This window comes from Tursiops truncatus, chromosome 21, assembly GCF_011762595.2.
Source record: "Tursiops truncatus isolate mTurTru1 chromosome 21, mTurTru1.mat.Y, whole genome shotgun sequence".
Classification (NCBI taxonomy): domain Eukaryota; kingdom Metazoa; phylum Chordata; class Mammalia; order Artiodactyla; family Delphinidae; genus Tursiops; species Tursiops truncatus.
In genome coordinates, this window is record NC_047054.1 from 12047114 (window position 1) to 12065493 (window position 18380).

The following is an 18380-nucleotide window of genomic DNA, read 5'->3' on the forward strand; positions in this document are numbered from 1 at the left end:
ACGGCTCCAGTTTGGGTGGAAGGCTGTTGTTCGCTGGAGATGTTGGGTGCATGGGGGGTCTAAACCTCTACACACCTACAGGGTGGAATTTTCTCTTTTTGCAAGTGAGGAAAGGCAGAGATAGAGTCACGCTCTCAGTCCCTGCATGGTTTCCCAGAGCACCCCTCCAAGGCCGACAGAATTCCATTTAATCCGTACTTTCACAAAGACCAACTTATCACGCGAACCCCAGCCATCTTCCGTAAAGGTGAGTAAGGGAGATTTTGCTGATCCAGACTAATACAAAGAATTCTTGAAGTTTTCCCTCAGGGACAAAATATGCCTCACATGTGTGGTACAAGCCTCCTTAGAAGTCGCTTACGTTAAAGAGAAGTGACTACTGGGCACTGGCAGGGCTGCCACCCTGGTGACCTATTTACTCTTCCCTGGTGGCAGCTGGCTGCATTTTTTTGTGCTGGGAACCCTACACAGACCTGTGGCCACCTGGCCCGATCCCAAGCTGATGGATTTCAAACCCCCAGCAATGACAGAAATATCACTTAAAACAATCTCCTATCTATTAAGCTAGCACAATTTTTCTTTTTAAAGAATAAAGCACAATGCTGGCAGGACTTTAAGGAAATAAGCACATTCATACCCTGCTGGTGGCCCTTTAGAGTGGTTCCTCTCTCTCCTGAGAAAAATTGGACAATGTGTAACAAGAGCTAAGAACGGTTTGACCCAGTAATTCCACTTTTGGGAATATGCTACAAGAAAATAACTCCAAAAAAATATACAACATAATATGTACAAATATATACACAGCAGCTGCCGTTCAACACAGTATAAAACTGGAAACGGGCCAGACACACACAATAGGGGAAACCGCTAAGCAAATTATGTGTTGACATGAAATACCCTATGGCCATTAACAACGACAAGTGTCCTGGACCATGCCAGCGTGTTCAGAGCTGGATATTTAAGCCATGATAGAATGTAAAGCGGTATGCCCCTGCTGAGGGTGACTATATTTTTTAAAGTATGTAAGTATTCTACAGGGCTTCCCTGGTGGCGCAGTGGTTAAGAATCTGCCTGCCAATGCCGGAGACACGGGTTCGAGCCCTGGTCTGGGAAGATCCCACATGCCGCAGAGCAACTAAGCCTGTGCGCCACAACTACTGAGCCTGCACTCTAGAGCCTGTGAGCCACAACTACTGAGTCTGCGTGCCACAACTACTGACGCCCGTGCGCCTACAGCCCGTGCTCCGCAACAAGAGAAGCCACTGCAATGAGAAGCCCGTGCACCGCAATGAAGAGTAGCCCCCTGCTGGCAGCAACTAGAGAAAGCCCGCACACAGCAACAAAGACCCAACGCAGCCAAAAATAAATAAATAAAATAAATAATTTTTAAAAAAAAGTATCCTACAAACATTACAAAATAACCTAAAAGGAAGGACGTTTCATTTAAATGTTCCTTGGGTCCTTTCCTTGTAGAGTTGCTCAAGTTCATCGTTTACGAAGCATGTTTTGACGAGGAGACGTATATGGAGCTCTTTAAAACGACACCACCCCAACAGGGGACTGGCCCCGGCCAGGGACCGCAGTGTCAGGACCTCCGGCTGCTGGGTTTTGTTTTGTTTTGTTGTTTTTTTGCTTTTTTTTTTTTTGAGGTACGCAGGCCTCTCACTGTCGTGGCCTCTCCCGTTGCGGAGCACAGGCTCCGGACGCGCAGGTCCAGCGGCCATGGCTCACGGGCCCAGCCACTCCGCGGCATGTGAGATCTTCCCGGACCGGGGCACGAATCCGTGTCCCCTGCATCGGCAGGCAGACTCTCAACCACTGCACCAACAGGGAAACCCAAAAACCATGGAGTTTTGTTTATATAAAATTGTAGTCAAAAACCTAGGAAAACGTCCAGGAATACCCTGTTGATTAGTTTGTTCTTGAGATATAATTGACACATAACATTATATTAGTTTCAGGTGTACAACATAATAATTTGATTTTTGTATATACTGTGAAATGATCACCACAATAAGTCTAGTTAGCATCCATCACCTCACATAATTGCAAATTTTTTTTCTTGTGATGAGAACTTTTAAGACCTACTCTCTTAGCAACTTTCAAATATAATATAGTATTGTTAACTAAAGTCACCATGCTGGGTTTCCCTGGTGGTGCAGTGGTTAAGAATCTGCCTGCCAATGCAGGGGACACGGGTTTGAGCCCCAGTCTGGGAAGATCCCACATGCTGCAGAGCAACTAAGCTTGTGCGCCACAACTACTGAGCCTATGTGCCACAACTACTGAAGCCCACGTGCCTGGAGGCTGTGCTCTGCAACAAGAGAAGCCACCACAATGAGACGCCAGCGAACCGCAATGAAGAGTAGCCTCCACTCACTGTGACTAAAAAGAAAGCCCCCATGCAGCAATGAAGACCCAATGCAGCCCAAAATAAATAAATAAATTTATTTTTTTAAAAGATACAGTGTTAAAAAAAATAATAAAGTCACCATGCTGTACATCACATCTCCAAGATTTATTTTATCAGTGAGCATCTTATAGTCAAATCATTTGATGGAGCCGTGATTATTTAAAATAAATTTCTACAAATGCATTAATTTGATCAAATAATTTTAAATGATTAATTAACAACTTATTTAGTATTACTATTTAATATTAATTTCTACTTTATTAATGATTTAATCCAAAAACTCTTGATGCATAGCATAAAATTGCTCCCTAGAACTGTTATATCGACCTACAATCCCATCAAGAACATAGGAGAATACCTATCTCCTTGCACCAGCTCTCATCAACCTTGTTGGATAATTAAGGAAACCCAAAGATCTAGTTGTCTCAGATTTTGCTGCTACAGAAATGCAAAGCTGTTCATTGAGAATGTGAGGGCAAAAGAAATTAGCTTTCTGAGCAGTGACTAGAGCTTCCCGGAGTGGAAAAGATCCTAGATGAGAGAAAAACAGGCGGCACCCACTGCAGGGCTATCAGGAGCTTGTCTGAAATAGTTTGTAATGAATGGTTTAGGTCAATGAGAGGGTGATTCCAATTAAGGAATTTTAGCAGAGAGAGGAAGGCAGCTGCTGGCTTGAGTAAGTGAATGGCCATTATTGTCTGAGATTAAAGCAGCAAACCCCTGAAATAAAGAACGCATTGTTTGGAAGACCTGATTAAGAACGCGTCTGAAAACAGACGTCAGCGTATAGGGGAGGGTTGTTCTAACTATAGAGTTTGTGATTTACACCATGACATTGACCTTATCTTGAGTGAGTTATGATATTTTCTGGGTCTCAGCCAAGGGATCTCTCACTGAGCTGACCTCATTGTGATAAAATGATCAGAGCTCGGGTTTGTCAACGCCATCTATCTGGGCATACCCAGGAAAAATAATAAACGAGCAACTGTGCAGCGCTTAGATAAAATCTCATTAGGAGGCCTTTGCAGTGAGATGGTGGGAACTGAATTATGGTGACCTAATTCCATAACCTATTCTGAAATCTCAGAATCATTCTCTGCTATTCCAAAAACAATTCTGCCTAGAATTAAAATATATCTGTTGTAAAGTCACTTTGTGTTTCAAGTGGAATCACGAACAGATCCGAACTATGCAATGTTGGATGGGTACAGAAAAGAGTTGTGACAAAAGTCTGCACTGGAGCCAGCGTGGGACCTTGGAGGGCTGTTCAAAATCCCAAGGAAACAAATTGTTCATCCACAAAATCCAAGTCTTGCAGATGGGAAAGTTAATATGTATTCAAGACCTAAAAGAAATCAAGCTATAGGAAAGAAAAGATGTTTAAATGAAAGTTGAAAACAAAACCCACCACATGGATGGACTTGAAGGGCATTGTTCGAAGTGAAATAAGTCAGACAGAGAAAGACAAATACTATATGATATCACTTGTACATGGAACCTAAGAAACGCAACAAACTAGTGAATATGACAAAAACAAAAAACAAAAGCAGACTCACAAAGAGAACAAACTAGTAGTTACCAGTGGGGAGAGGGAAGGGGGGAGGGGCAACATAGGGGTAGGGGTGTAAGAGATACAAACAGTTAGGTATAAAATAAGGTACGAGCATATATTGTACAACACGGGGAGTAGAGCCCCCCCAATTTTTTTTTTTAAAGAACAGAAAGAAAAAGAAAATCCACCATTGTGAAGACCACCCCCCATCCTCAGATAAGTCTACCTTGAGTTCAGCATGACCATGGCTTTCTTTTCTTATGTCTAACCTTCACCTCTTCAATACCCAAGTCTCCATATCCTCCTGGTACTCCCTCCTTCCCTCCCTTCGTTCCTCCTTCCTTTATCTATTCCTTCCTTCCTCCCTTTCTGCTCACCATCCACAGGCAAATAGACATTCACCAAGGACCTACAAAGCACTGTTCCGGGGGCTGAGGCACTACAAATGTCCAGAGGACACGGTCTGCAGCTCAGCCCCTCTGCCCTTTTCCAGAGGTGGTGTCCAATGGCCATTCTCTCTGGGGAATCCAGACGAAAGCTCTGCTGGAGCCCAGGGCCACCTCAGCTGCCTCCTGGGTTGGTCCCTGCTATTCATCCTCATCACCTCCCACTCCATCCCCACCTGGACCTGAGTGATGGACCACCAGAGCCTGGGGCAGTGATGGAGCCGCTGATGCTTTGTGGCTGACACCCACGCCTGTGGGAGGGATTGTGGCAGTCTTGGTCTGAGGAATGTCTGGGCTGAAGAAAGGAGGCGTTTTTTTCTTAGACATTAATATTTTTCTAAGATATTAATAAGAAGCAGTATATTACAAGTGGGATTCATTATGTATAGCTTAAGACAATGGAATAATCTACATCTACCCCTATAGTCTATAATTATTCACCCAAAAAAGGAACAAATTGGCAAGAAGTCAAAGGAGGAAAAAGATGTCAAAGAGGAAGAGCAGCTCCTCCCACCGTCACGCCCCTCACGCCTTCCTGACCGCCCTCCCCTCACCCCGGTCTCCCCCCGCCCCACAGGCGCCAGATGAGGCATCAGGCTCATTCGAGCAAGGGGCTGGGCTCTGGTGTCTGTGACAATAGAACTCTAGCTTCTCTTCCTCTCCTTCACTCTCAAGAAATAGCATCAAGAAGGATGTCTCCCCATCATGTATCTATCCATCCCTCAGCCCAGCATGGTGTTTAAAAATACAGGCTCAGCAGGACATGGAAGCAACCTAAGTGTCCATCGACAGATGAATGGATAAAGAAGATGTGGCACATATATACAATGGAATATTACTCAGTCATAAAAATGAATGAAATTGAGTTATTTGTAGTGAGGTGGATGGACTTAGAGACTGTCATACAGAGTGAAGTAAGTCAGAAAGAGAAAAACAAATACCATATGCTAACACATATATATGGAATCTAGAAAAAAAAACGGTTCTGAAGAACATAGGGGCAGGAAAGGAATAAAGATGCAGATGTAGAGAATGGACTTGAGGACACGGGAATGGGGAAGCGTCAGCTGGGACAAAGTAAGAGAGTGGCATGCACATATATACACTACCAAATGTAAAATAGATGGCTAGTGGGAAGCAGCCGCATAGCACAGGGAGATCAGCTCGGTGCTTTGTGACCAGCTAGAGGGGTGGGATAGGGAGGGTGGGAGGGAGGGAGATGCAAGAGGGAGGAGATATGGGGATATATGTATATGTATAACTGATTCATTTTGTTATAAAGCAGAAACTAACACACCATTGTAAAGCAATTATACTCCAATAAAGATGTTAAAAAAAAAAAATACAGGCTCAGGAGTCCAGCTGCCTGAGTTCAAATCCTGACCCCAACGTAGAGTATCTGTGTGACTGACCTTGAGAATGTTGCCCAAAATTTCTGTGCTTTATTTTCCTCCCCTGTAAAATGAGTCTGTTCCTAGTCTGGGGACAGGGCTACAAGGCTTCCCAAGGCTGTTGGAAGGACTGAAGGAGGTAAGGCATGTAAAGCCCTTGAGGTCAATGCCTGGTGCATAGTAGGAATACATACATGTTGTCTCTTATGAGCCATGTAATGTTTATCAAACACCTACCGTGTTTCAGCAGCAGGGACATGGCCCCTTCCCTCAGCCTCCTGGAAAATAGACAAGAAAGCCACACAAGACGACCAGCACAGCCATCAGTGCCAGGGGAGCAAGACAGGTGACCATCCAAGCCAGTCTGGGGCAGGGGATGAGACTCAAGGAAGACTTTCCAGCGGGAATGACCTGTACATTGAATTCCTACAGATATTCACTCAGTAAAAAAGGTGGGGACTGGAGTGGGGAGAAAACACCAGAGAACAAGAGATATTTGCTGGTGGTTCTGTAAGGTTAGAGCAGATCGTGAGGACTCCTGGTGGCGGAGAAGACACAGCCTAACCAGGAAGGGTCTTTTCTGCCATCCTAAGGGATTTAAACTTTATCCTAAAAGCCAAGGGAAGGCCCTCAAGGATTTTAAACGAGCCGACCCCCTGAAGGGTTAACAAACCAGCGTTCTACCATCCACCCTCATCTTAGTGTATCTGAAGGAAAACTTGTGCTTTTCTTTTTCATCTCAAAAGTATTTGTAGTAACACTTGTCTGGGTCTTGAATGGTGGCCGATTTTTCCTGCAGCAGTAGTTACGATTTCATACAGGCAACTAGCTCGATGATAAATGCTTGCTCCTGCGAGATTTTTTCCCCATTTCTTTTCTCGTCTTGTGCAATCATCTCCAAAAAGGGCCCGCCAATTGTATTTCTTCATCAGAGGTCCCCGATGTGGATGGACACGAGGTGGGGCCTTTTGCTGCATTTAGGGCAAACCACTTGGCTGAGCTGTCAAGTCAGTGAGAAAGTAATCAGCAGATTTATTCGAGGAAATGTATTTGTGGTGCTAAATGGCTGTTCTCAATGGGGCCATTATCTGGCCTTTTCGCTGTTGCTATAAATGTCCCTCCAGAACGTGGGTACCCACAGTGAGTCTATCATGCTTCCCGGACATGACTTGGAGACAATATTTATGCTAGTTCCAGTCAATGCACACGCACGTGCTTGGGTAATTTCAGTCGTGTTTCTTGAACGCTTAGGCACAAACTCAGTGCCAGATGCTTTGTAAATGTTTCCAGGGCATTCAAAGGCAGAAAGGGGAAAGAGCAGAGATTCGTTGAATAGTCAATGGAGTCTAGGGGTTGAAATGCAACCCTAAATTATTCATAGCTTGGAGTAAGCTAAGAAAAAATCATAACTATACATCCCAGGGTCACTTCAAAGGATACCATCTTTCTTCTGGACCTGGTGGGGTGGGGGGTGCCCCCTCCACTAGAGGTGAGTGAGAAACAGCCCAGCTGAGCGGGTAACTTCCAGGGGACCATCTTCCAGAAGCGAGAGGCCAAAATGTCTTCGGCTGAGCCCCTGAAGGGTAGGCACTGCCTCCAAATGGAAACTCTTAGCTTCCATGGTTCTACACCCCGCCCTGCAAATACACTCTGAGGCATGGCTGCTCTGAGATTTCTTATGAAATGTCTGTGCCAAACCCCAAAATAACTTTTCCATATGTTCTTGTTTTGCTACCCCACCTCTAAAGTTTGTACAACAGAAATGGGGACAGATTCTGAAAGAACGTACCAGTTTTGATTTATTTAACAAACTAATTGTGTACGTATAGGGATAAGCATGGGTATACAGAAGTGTAGAAAATATCCACCTGCCATCTATGCATGAGAAGGGGAAATTCGTGTTTTAAAAAATTAAATTACTATAGAATTTTCCCATTCTAGGAAAAAAGCAGTACTCAAAGCATGCACATAGGCGTAATAAAAGATGCATGGGCCTTTGGGTCAGGAAAGGTGACATCCCCTGTCCAGCCTCTATGGGTTGGGATTAGGCAGGCAGGTGAGGGCAGGAGTGAGAGAAAACAAAACGGCTCTGCTTAATAGACTAAGGGGAAGGCAGGCAACGCTCGAAAAAGACTTCGTGGGTCTGGGTGACGGAAGGAGGAACAGATATGGAAGAAAAGAGACATGCAGAGAAAACATGACAGCAGACGCCAACACCAGAGGGACAGCCAGTGAGAACCCCATAGGAGGGAAGGCAAAGGAACTTGAGGGTTGTGATATTTGATATATACAGTCATCCTTCAGTATCCAAGGGGGGTTGGTTCATTCCAGGAGCCCCACAGATACCAAAATCCACGGATGCTCAAGTCCCTTATATAAAATGGTGTATTATTTGCACATAACTACACACATCCTCCCATTTATTTTATTTTTATTTATTTATTTTTGGCTGCATTGGGTCTTTGTTGATACGTGTGGGCTTTCTCTAGTTGTGGCGAGCGGGGGCTACTCTTCACTGCAGTACACGGGCTTCTCATTACGGTGGCTTCTCTTGTTGTGGAGCATAGGCTCTAGGCACATGGGTTTCAGTAGTTGTGGCATGCGGGCTCAGTAGTTGTGACTCGCAGGCTCTAGAGTGCAGGCTCAGTAGTTGTGGCACACGGGCTTAGTTGCTCCGTGGCATGTGGGATCTTCCCGGACCAGGGCTCGAACCTGCGTCCCCTGCATTGGCAGGTGGATTCTTAACCACTGTGCCACCAGGGAAGTCCCCTCCCGTTTATTTTAAATCATCCCTAGTTTAAGAAAAATGGTATAGATGATCTTATTTGCAAAGCAGAAATAGAGACACAGACGTAGAGAATAAATGTATGGTTACCAAGGGGGAAGGGGGATGATTAATTGGGAGACTGTGATTGACATATATACACTACTATGTATAAAATAGGTAACTAATGAGAACCTACTGTATAGCACAAGGAACTCTACTCGGTGCTCTGTGGTGACCTAAATGGGAAGGAAATCCAAAAAAGAGGGAATATACGTATGCGTATGGCTGATTCACTTTGCCACACAGCAGAAACTGACACAGCAGTGAAAAGCAACTATACTCCAATAAAAAAAATAATCTCTAGTTTACTTATAATACCTAATACAATGTAAATTCTATATAAACAGTGGTAAATACTGTGCCAACAGTCGCTGGTGTGACAAATACCAGGTTTGCTTTTTTGCAACTTTTTGAATTAAAAAAAAATTATTCTCCATCTGCAGTTGGTTGAATCCACTAATGCAGAACCCGTGGGTACGGAGGGCAGAGCATAGCTGCAAGTCTTTGCCTATTCTGAGCAGCGCTGTAAGAGTCTTCTTAGGGCCTAAACATTCATCAGGTTCCAGTGCTGTTGATGCTTTGGGGAATGAGAGAGAGGTGTGTTTAGGGTGGGCAAAGCAGTGTGGGTAGACAGAGCAGCCTTAGGAAGCAACAAGATCGATGGATCACCCAGATTCAGTAAAAGCAGGAATCTACCAACAGGTGGCTGTGGGAATAGAGTGCATACCCCCTTCCTCCAAATCTGGGGGAGTCATCAGAAATCTTGGTGAAACGATGAACATTCTACAGCCAGAGCTTGACATAGGGCCTCAAGCAAGTCTGTTTGGATATGAAAGAAAAAGGATGATTTGCAAAAGCCTGGAGGACTTAGAAGCATCCAGGCAGCTGACACTGGTTACAATTTGGCATAATTATGTGTGTGAATCAAAAGGAGAGAAGCCCTCGTGATTCATCCTCTCCAGATTTGCTATTCTAGGTGATTGGGCACCGACTCAACCTATAGCCTGTGATACCATTTTATTTCTCTGACTTTTTAAAAAGTCTTTTCAGTTTTTTTGTCTGCTACAAAGGAGAGCGCCTTTAGTAGACAGAATTCCTTCTTTTTAATTCCTTCAATTAATGATGTGCTAGTTTCTCGTGTTCTCTGATCGAAGCCATTTTTCCTCCTTTCACAAGTGCAACGCATAATTGCCCTGTATATGGAGAAAGGCCAAATGGGAATGAACAATTACATTGTTTTTCAAAATGGAAGTTATTTTCTTGGTTTTTCACACTATAAAAGGAACATTTTAAAGAAACTTTTGTTAAATCAGACAATACAGAAAGCTAAAGAGGAAAATCAAAATACCTGATTTCCTACCACACAGCTTTTTTTATTTTACAAAAATTCCGTGGTAGATGGTGCACAGTTGTGCAATTGACTTCGTTTCTCTCTAGCTCTGTTGTGTGAATATCTTTCTATGTCAATAAATGTGGAGCATCATTCTAAATGGCTGCATAGTATTCTGTTGGATAGAGTCCCTTCATTTATTTAACCAGAGTCTCATTTGTAGACATTTTAGAAGCAATGAAGAGATAAATGGCCTTTTACCAATATTCTTGCACATTTGTCCTATTGTTTCCTGGGGATACATCCTAGAAGTGGGAGGTAGTGACTAATTCATTAACACACGTATTGAACGCCTACTAACACACATCTCTATTGACACTGAGAAAAGAGCAATGATCTAGACAGACAAGGTCCCTCCTTCAGAGTGGTGAGTCTGGTAGAGAATTTGAGTATTAATTAAACAAGGAATTCAAATAAAGTGTGATGAGTGCTTTCATGGGGGAGGTACAGATTATTTTGGTTCAAAGGAAATGCACTTTTAAAAAGGCTCTTGGGCTTCCCTGGTGGCGCAGTGGTTGAGAGTCCGCCTGCCGATGCCCCGGTCCGGGAAGATCCCACATGCCGCGGGGCGGCTGGGCCCGTGAGCCACGGCCGCTGAGCCTGCGCGTCCGGAGCCTGTGCTCCGCAACAGGAGAGGAAGCTGGACCCTGTCCCCAGGGGCTGCCACCAAAGGGAATCACCCTCTGACAGTGCAGAGAGGGACCCGTGACTGCTGTTTTTATCACAGCTCTTGCTGAATTTTTGCACTTCAGTGGGAGAATAATATCATTCTTTGATTTAATTATAGTAGAGCTTTGGGTCTTTCCAAGCAAGAAAGCCTTCGCGATAGGGCCCAGTGAGAAAATATAGAGGCTGTTCTAAGCAGCCCTGATAACTGGGACCCAGAGCCACATCTGAAGGGCAGTGTCTCCGGTTTTTGATTAATTTCAATACGGTTCCTGTATTATTGTATTTTCCTTGGTTTTCGTGAATGAATTTTTCACGGACGATTGGGTTATTTGTGCTCTCTCTCTGACAGGAAAGATTTGGGCCCTTGCACAGGAACCACGCAGCACGCCCAAACCTGAAGCCAATCAATGCCGAGATAAACCTGACACTGGGCCAGTGGTTTGTAATGGCTCTGCCGACAGATAGGCAGCACGCACGCACACTGCCATTCAGACCAGTGCTGGGACTGACCAGTGGGGACAAATCAAACCTCGGCTCCAGAGTTGGTCGGTTGGTGTTGAAAACAAATTGTTGGGATTTGGAAAAAGATTCAATCATGTGTGAGTTATTATAGCTTGACAGTCCTCATTATTGGTTTATTGACTTTTATTTTTAGACTTTAAAACTCTTCCCATTGCAACCCTTCAGGGCACACAGACAGTAGCAATAAAATTACACAACCAGCAAGCTGACAACGGCCAGCCAGAGCGCCAGCTTCCGAAATTGTTCAAAACCAATCTCACTGTGGCCTCCTCGTGGATCAAATCCAGAGTAAACATGCATATTCTTTGCTCTCTGTCACCAAAGGTCTGAATACACCTCAGACATGGGAGGCCGGCAGAATCAGTGCAGTTTGGGACTGAAACTGGGTCTACAGTACAGCAAAAAGGAGAGCTGGGCCCTCCTCAAAAGTTTGCTAGTTGACTGTTGACGGCTAGGAGCCGGAGTCCTCACCTGGGTACCAGAGAATAACGGAGACCAGAAACAGGGAGTCAGAGGCCCCGGTCTGGAGCAAGTCTGGAACTTTCCAGCCATGCAATCTGAAAGAAAAGAGGACTGGGAAGGCGGAGGGAGACTGGCCGGACTCACCACTCATCCAAGGCACGTTTATTGGGTCCATGCGTGTGCTAGGAATTGTGCTAAGCACGGTGGATACAATTGTGAGCAGCAGAGACAGAGGCCCTGCTTTCCTGGTCATGTTGGTGATATGAGGATGGGCAGACAATGTAACGGTGTGACAACTAAGGCAGAGGAGAAATTCAGGAGGCCGCGGCCCCAACACCGACTGGGGGGCCGGGACAGCCCTCCCAGCAAGGCTTCCGGGCTGACGCCTAAAGGCTGGATGGGGGCGGCCGGACGGTGGCAGGGAAAGTGCTGCAGGCGCAGAGGAGGGGTCCATGGGTGTCCGGGCCCGAATCCGCAATCCCGGCGGGAGGAGGGCGGACCAGCGAGCGACTCCTGCCTCACCCCGCTTCTCCCCGCGCCCCAGCCCCCGGGCCGCCCCCGGGGCCCCGGCCTGACTGCCGCCGGCTCCAAGATCGCGCCCGCCCTTACTGCGGGCCGGGGGAGGGTGGCCCGGCCGGATGAACTTGACCCGGGGGAGGGTGGCCCGGGGAGAGGGTGGCCCGGCAGGGGGAGGGTCCGGGTGGGAGTGGCCCGTCCAGGGGGAGGGTGGCCCAGGTTGGGGATGGTCCGGGGGGCGGAGGCCCTGCCGGGTGAACTTGGCGGACGAGGGCGGCCCGGGGAGGCGGAGAGCCCGGACGGCGGGGCGGGGGGCGGCCGGCAGGCGGCGTCCTCTCCTCTCGCTGGGGCCCCGGGCCTGGGGCCGCGGCTGCCAATTTCTCGAAGGCCCGGCGGGGTCGGGGGAGGGAGTGGCTGGCAGCTGACCTGACAGGAAACCCCGAGCGTTCGATCGTTCTGTCAGTTGGTTTGGGGTTTGTCATTTCCTGTAAGTTATTTGTTTCTCTGTTAGGTCCGGAGGATATTTGTGGACAATTTAGGAGAGCTTCCGGATCTGAAAACAATCCCTGCTGACCCGGGTGGGGAAGCGCTTGCGTAGCCCCGAGGCCTTAGGTAACCACCCGACACGGCCCTCCCGCCCGCCCCGTCCGGGCGCTCCCTCGCTACTCCAGCGCCTTTCCCTCTTCCTCCCTTTGAGCTGACCTGGCTGCCTCTTCCCCTGCTCTGTACCCAGTTCTCCAGCAACACCCTGGCCTCCACACAGCTGGGAACGATGGAGAAGAACAACCCTGCGCTCGCTCGTCCGGCTTTCAAGCCCTGGTCAGGGACGTCTAGGGGGCCAGGCGCTGCCCAGGGATCCTGCCTCCTGTCCTGTGAGTTCACTCTTCCCTCATTTTGATGGCTGTTTTGCAAATTATCTCCCTCCCAGACCCCCAGATCCTCTTCTGTGGATCTGATGGAGGCATCAAAAGAGGACTTCCATAAAGGCCACCCCACACCCACCCAGCTACCCATACACCTGGTCGTTCCCGCCATTACTCTGGGCGAGCTGCCGGTGCACCTCCCTGAGGCCAGCCTGTCGTTGGTACCCTGATCCCACCCTGCTCCTTGTTCAAGGACGTCACAGCAGCAATCAGCCCCTCTCTCTCCTGCATCACCAACTGTTCCCTTTCTGTTGGACCAGTCATTCCCACCAATGCACAGACGTTCTTCGCATCTTACACAAACAAACAAAAACAATAACCAAAACCAAAAACAAAACCGAGGAAAACACATGTCCCTCCCAGCCTGCGCCTCGGTTCTCCACTCCCTCCATTCACAGCAACTCAGAAGAGTTGTCTCTGTCTCCGGGTCCAATCTGTAATCAAATCTTGTCGGTCTTACCTTCCAAATGTACCTAATATGATACCTCACTACCTAGCACTTCTGCAGCCAACACCCAGGTCCAGGCCCCCATTGCCTGGGTTGCGCGGTAGCCCCCTGCCTGTCTCCCGCGGGGCCTGCGCTCCCTTCCAGCGGAGAGCACCACAGCAGAGCCTTCCATTCACACTCAGAGTAAAAGCCTCGTGTAAGTAAAAGGCCTATGTAACCCTCACAGCCCCCCACACCCCTCCCTCCACTCTGACCCTGTCTCCTAACCCCCCGACTGAGCCCCAGCCAAAGGGCCCCCTTACTAGAAAGCTTTTGCCCCACAAGGGCCCTCCCCTCCTTCGGATCTCTGCTTCAATGTCCCCTCGTCAGGGCAGCCTCCTCTAAGAGCCTACTTAGCGTTGCTTCCACGTTCATTTCCTAATCCTCTTCCTGCTTACGTTTCCTCCGTAGGGTTTAGCACCGTCTGATATCCTATATATTTTCTTATTTACTTTATTGCCTTTCTCCCCCACTAGTTCTGTGAGAGCAGGAATTTTTTATTTGTTTTTGTCCAACTCTGTCTCCAGTAGGTGATAGTGCAATTGCTCCATGAATGGCAGATATTATTATTATTATTATTAAAGTGTTCCCAGGAATACAACCAAAATAGGTAGCTTTAACTCTAACCCACTTTATAAATTTGAGATACATTAAACACAGTAGCTAAACTCCAAAGATGGATCTCTGATGGGCTACAATGCCTGACGTCCATGCCTGTGTATAGTCCTGTCCCCTTGAATCTGGTTTGGCCCTGTGACTTCCATGTAGACAACAGAATGCAGCCTCAGTGGCACTGAGTTCCGAGGCCAGGTCAGAGGAACCTCGCACTATCTACCATACTCGGATGGCACGCTCTCAGGGAAGCCACGGCCTGAAAGAAGGTCTACCACCCTGAGATCGCTATGTTGTGAGGAGTCCCACGCTCCTGGAGAGAGGCTGGAGAGAGAGAGGCACCCAGCCAACCCCCAGCTCTGCAGTCATCCCAGCCTACACACCACATGTGACCAGAGAAACCTTGGACGTCCAGCCAAGTGCCTTCAAGTGACTCCAGCCCCAGCCAGCATCTGACGGCAAGCTGCACGAGAGACCGCAAGGGAGAATCACACAGTCGAACCCAGCCAAGCCACTGAACCGTGTGAGAGAAAAATATATTGTTGTTTCAAGCCACTGAGTTTTGGGACGGTTGGTCACACAGCAATAAATAACCAGACAGAGGACAACCCCAAGGTCAGCACCTCCTAGTGCCTATACAGCACTCAGATTTGCCCAGGCTAATCAGCATATGTGATCTGCTTAAAGAAACTCCAACATGAGAAATTTTGTTTAAAAGAGATAAATTAAAGCCTTATAAAAAGCATTGTCTTATTACCCGTGCAGCTTCCAATGGCCGCATTCATTAAGAGGGTCACGGCTACTTATCAGAAGCCTATGAGCAGAAAAACAGAGAGAGAAATGTGGGAAATAACTACCTTTTAAAGGTAATTAGGTACCAAGGTAAAGCATTCCAGAATTTATAGTGTAAGGAAATGAGAAAATTATGCAGTGACCAAAATTGAACTCACCTTCCAGGAACAAACACAGATATCAGATCACGTTAAGTATACTTATACTTCAAAAGTTAAATCTTACAGCCGTCATAATCCAAGTTGCTTCAATCCTCAACCTGCTTCAGCTTCTATTAACCAGCCTAGGACAGGACCAAGGAGAAACTGAATTGAAAACTGGATTTTCCAGGCCGGTGGTCTATAGAGCCCCACTTCACCAGACTGTTGCCAAACTTCTACTGTATCTAACACCTCTGAAGAGGACCTTCTACTATTTATGCAAGGCTTAATAATTCCATCGTTCAGTCAGGAGATCCATTAACTCATGAAACCATCAAAACGTGTAGAATAAAGTTGCATGCTTTGGAATATTATGGAAAATTACTGAAGAGTTAGAAAATGTTTACACTTTGTGTTTGTAAATCAAGGTTTGTAAATCAAAGCATTTGCCAATTTTGGATTCTCTCAACAGAATCAGAATACTACAGAAGAACTATAGTGAGTGAACAGTGGAAGAATGAATAGCATTCAGTTCAGGGCTAGAAAAAGGACTCCTTACCCCACAGGAAAGCCCGGTCAGTGTGTGGGCAGAAATCCGACGGTTCTAGTATTCTCATAAGGAAGTGAGCTGCAGGGTTGGTCTGTCCTGTGACTGAGGAAGAATAAAATAAAGGCTTTGATGTTTTTATTTAAAGCTTTTGCTCAATGATTCCATAAGAAGATCCATTAACCCATGAAACCATCAAAATGTGTCAGGAGTACAATAAAATCACACACTTTTTAGATATTATTGAAGATTTAGGGAATGTTTACCCTTTTGATAATTGGCATTTTCCCATAATCAGATGGGTTGAACAAGCCCTTCACATGAGCTGGGCATAAATAGAAGAAAATAGAAGTGAGTGAATTCTGTGAGATGTGGGATTTTCTTCCTTACTAGGTGGTTGTTTATATTTCCCTTAAAAAACTGATATCCTCTGGCAAATGTCTCTAGGACAAAAAGCAAAGCCTAGTTCTGACAAAGAATTCTTCTACTTTAAAAGTGCTGGCCATACTTAGATGTTGAGAATTGAAATGTGAAGTCGTCTAGGTAAATGGATTGGTTCTGTAGAAAGAAAACTAATCAGGCTTCTGGAGTTCTCGGGTCCACCGTCAGCTCCAAGCAAGGTCTTGCAGGAAAGATGCTCCTGGTGCCTCATGAAGATGGAACAGGACGGGAGAAGGATTACGAGGTAGGAATGCTTTGGGGATTTTAAGAACTGCGAGACACTTTAGTAGTGAACATTTCAGAAATATGATAGACCCAATAAAAGAACTAATGGAGGACAAATGATGGAATGGAGACCACTGGGGAGATGGAGCTAAAAAGCCCACAAAGAATTGGAAAGAAAAACACAGCCAGAGAGGGCTTCCCTGGTGGTGCAGTGGTTGAGAGTCCGCCTGCCGATGTAGGGGACACGGGTTCGTGCCCCGGTCCGGGAAGATCCCACATGCCGCGGAGCGGCTGGGCCCGTGAGCCATGGCCGCTGAGCCTGCGCATCCGGAGCCTGTGCTCCGCAATGGGAGAGGCCACAACAGTGAGAGGCCCGCGAACCGCAAAAAAAAAAAAAAAAAAAAAAAAAAAAGATGCCGATGCTTTCTTCTGAAAAAAAAAAAATAATAAGATCCTATGAACATTTAGTTAGAGAAGAAACCAAAAAAAGATGTCCAATAGATGCTAGTTCTTCTCTGCCTGCCTACCCATCATGCCCCTCCTCAGCTGGTGTTGGGACTCTTCATTCCTGTCCCAACCACCCCATGTAGGATGTTAACAGTGTATTTCAGGGATTAAGTAATGGACAGAGCCCTAAGTACATGCTGAGTTCTGAGCCCTAAGTAAGCACGTGGATTAAGGTGAACAGTTCGGCTGACAGTGGAAAAGCACCAGAGGCCAGTTATCTGTTTGCTTAACACTCGGTATGTTTAAATGTATTTTATGGGTTTAAAAACAAAAAGAGTTCTACTCTTTTTTCAATAACAAATGTATAGTGTTTAGCCAATGTATAGTTTATAATGGGAGAAATTGGGCTTCCTCCCTCCCTCCCTCCTTCTTATTTTCTTCCGTATTTAAAAATCTAACCACTGTCTATAGTATGATTTTAGAATATAAGATGATTACCAAATGCATGATGGAACCCAAGTTTTCCTAGGTCTCACCAATGTTTGGAAGAGGTAGTATTAAGAGTAATCACCAATTTGCAGAGGCTCTTGCTTCTACCTGCTAGCACAAGAAGGCCACCTCGCTGTGGCCCCTCCCAAGAACTTCCTGGCATGCTCAGGGAGTGCCCCCTGTGTACTTCTCCAGGCCGCCAGTGCCCCACCCGCTCTAGCACTTCCTGCTGGGGCTGACACTGTGTCACCAGGCACCATGCCTCATCTTCTCACCCCCAGGGTACAGCTGTTCCCTGCCGGTGAGGTCACTGATGTCCTGAGTTCTCATTGTTCCCAGCCTATGGGAGAGTAAACTGTGCCAGAGGGAGGGAGTCTCAAAGCACTGCTGTTTCAGCCCCAGGATTTTACGGAGTGTGTTACAATAGATCATTCCATTTTATACTCATACATTTTATTCTCTCTGTCTCTAGATGTGCGAGTGTGAAGTAGACTGGGCCTGGAACAGGTTAGGGGAACAGCTGCCCCGGACCCTCCCGCCCAAGCCATTCAGAGCCTCTTCTTGGGCAACTTCTTCCCCTTGAATGAGTCTCTTTCCAGGAAGCTCCCCAGCTTTTGCAGATAGAGTTGCGTCCATTCACCAGTTCCCCAGCTGTAACCCAGGCTGAGTTCCTTCCTGGGAAGCTCCTCAGGCCCCCAATATACACTTCTGTGAGATGCCGCTGCCTGTCTGTCGTGGACAACAGAAGACCACCGTTCAAGTGAGAGACCCACGGCGTGGGCTCACAAATAAGCTATTTGGGGTAAACTTATTTTTCAAAAATTGGCACTTGCCTGTTTAATTATTCCTTAAGGCATAAATGTTCTATCATAAAGAATGATTTTAAAATGAGTTGGGCAATCACTTAAAAGATAACTGGTTGCAATAGTCCTGTATTCCAGTAGCATCTTTTTACAGATAACGCTATGGTTTCACCCCTTTTTTGTTTTTGTTTTTTTTTAATTAATTATTTTATTTATTTATTTTTAGCTGTTTTGGGTCTTTGTTGCTGCGCGCGGGCTTTCTCCAGTTGCGGCGATCGGGGGCTAC

The 18380-nt window shown here is 46.5% G+C and overlaps 1 long non-coding RNA gene across 1 annotated transcript; it reads left to right on the forward strand.

Moving 5' to 3' along the window:
* Positions 1 to 12185: 12185 nt before the first annotated feature.
* Positions 12186 to 18138, forward strand: LOC141277484 (uncharacterized). Its single transcript, XR_012328938.1, has 3 exons — positions 12186 to 12800; positions 12922 to 13060; positions 17764 to 18138. It is a non-coding gene; the product is annotated as an uncharacterized lncRNA (long non-coding RNA).
* The last annotated feature ends 242 nt before the right edge of the window (positions 18139 to 18380 follow it).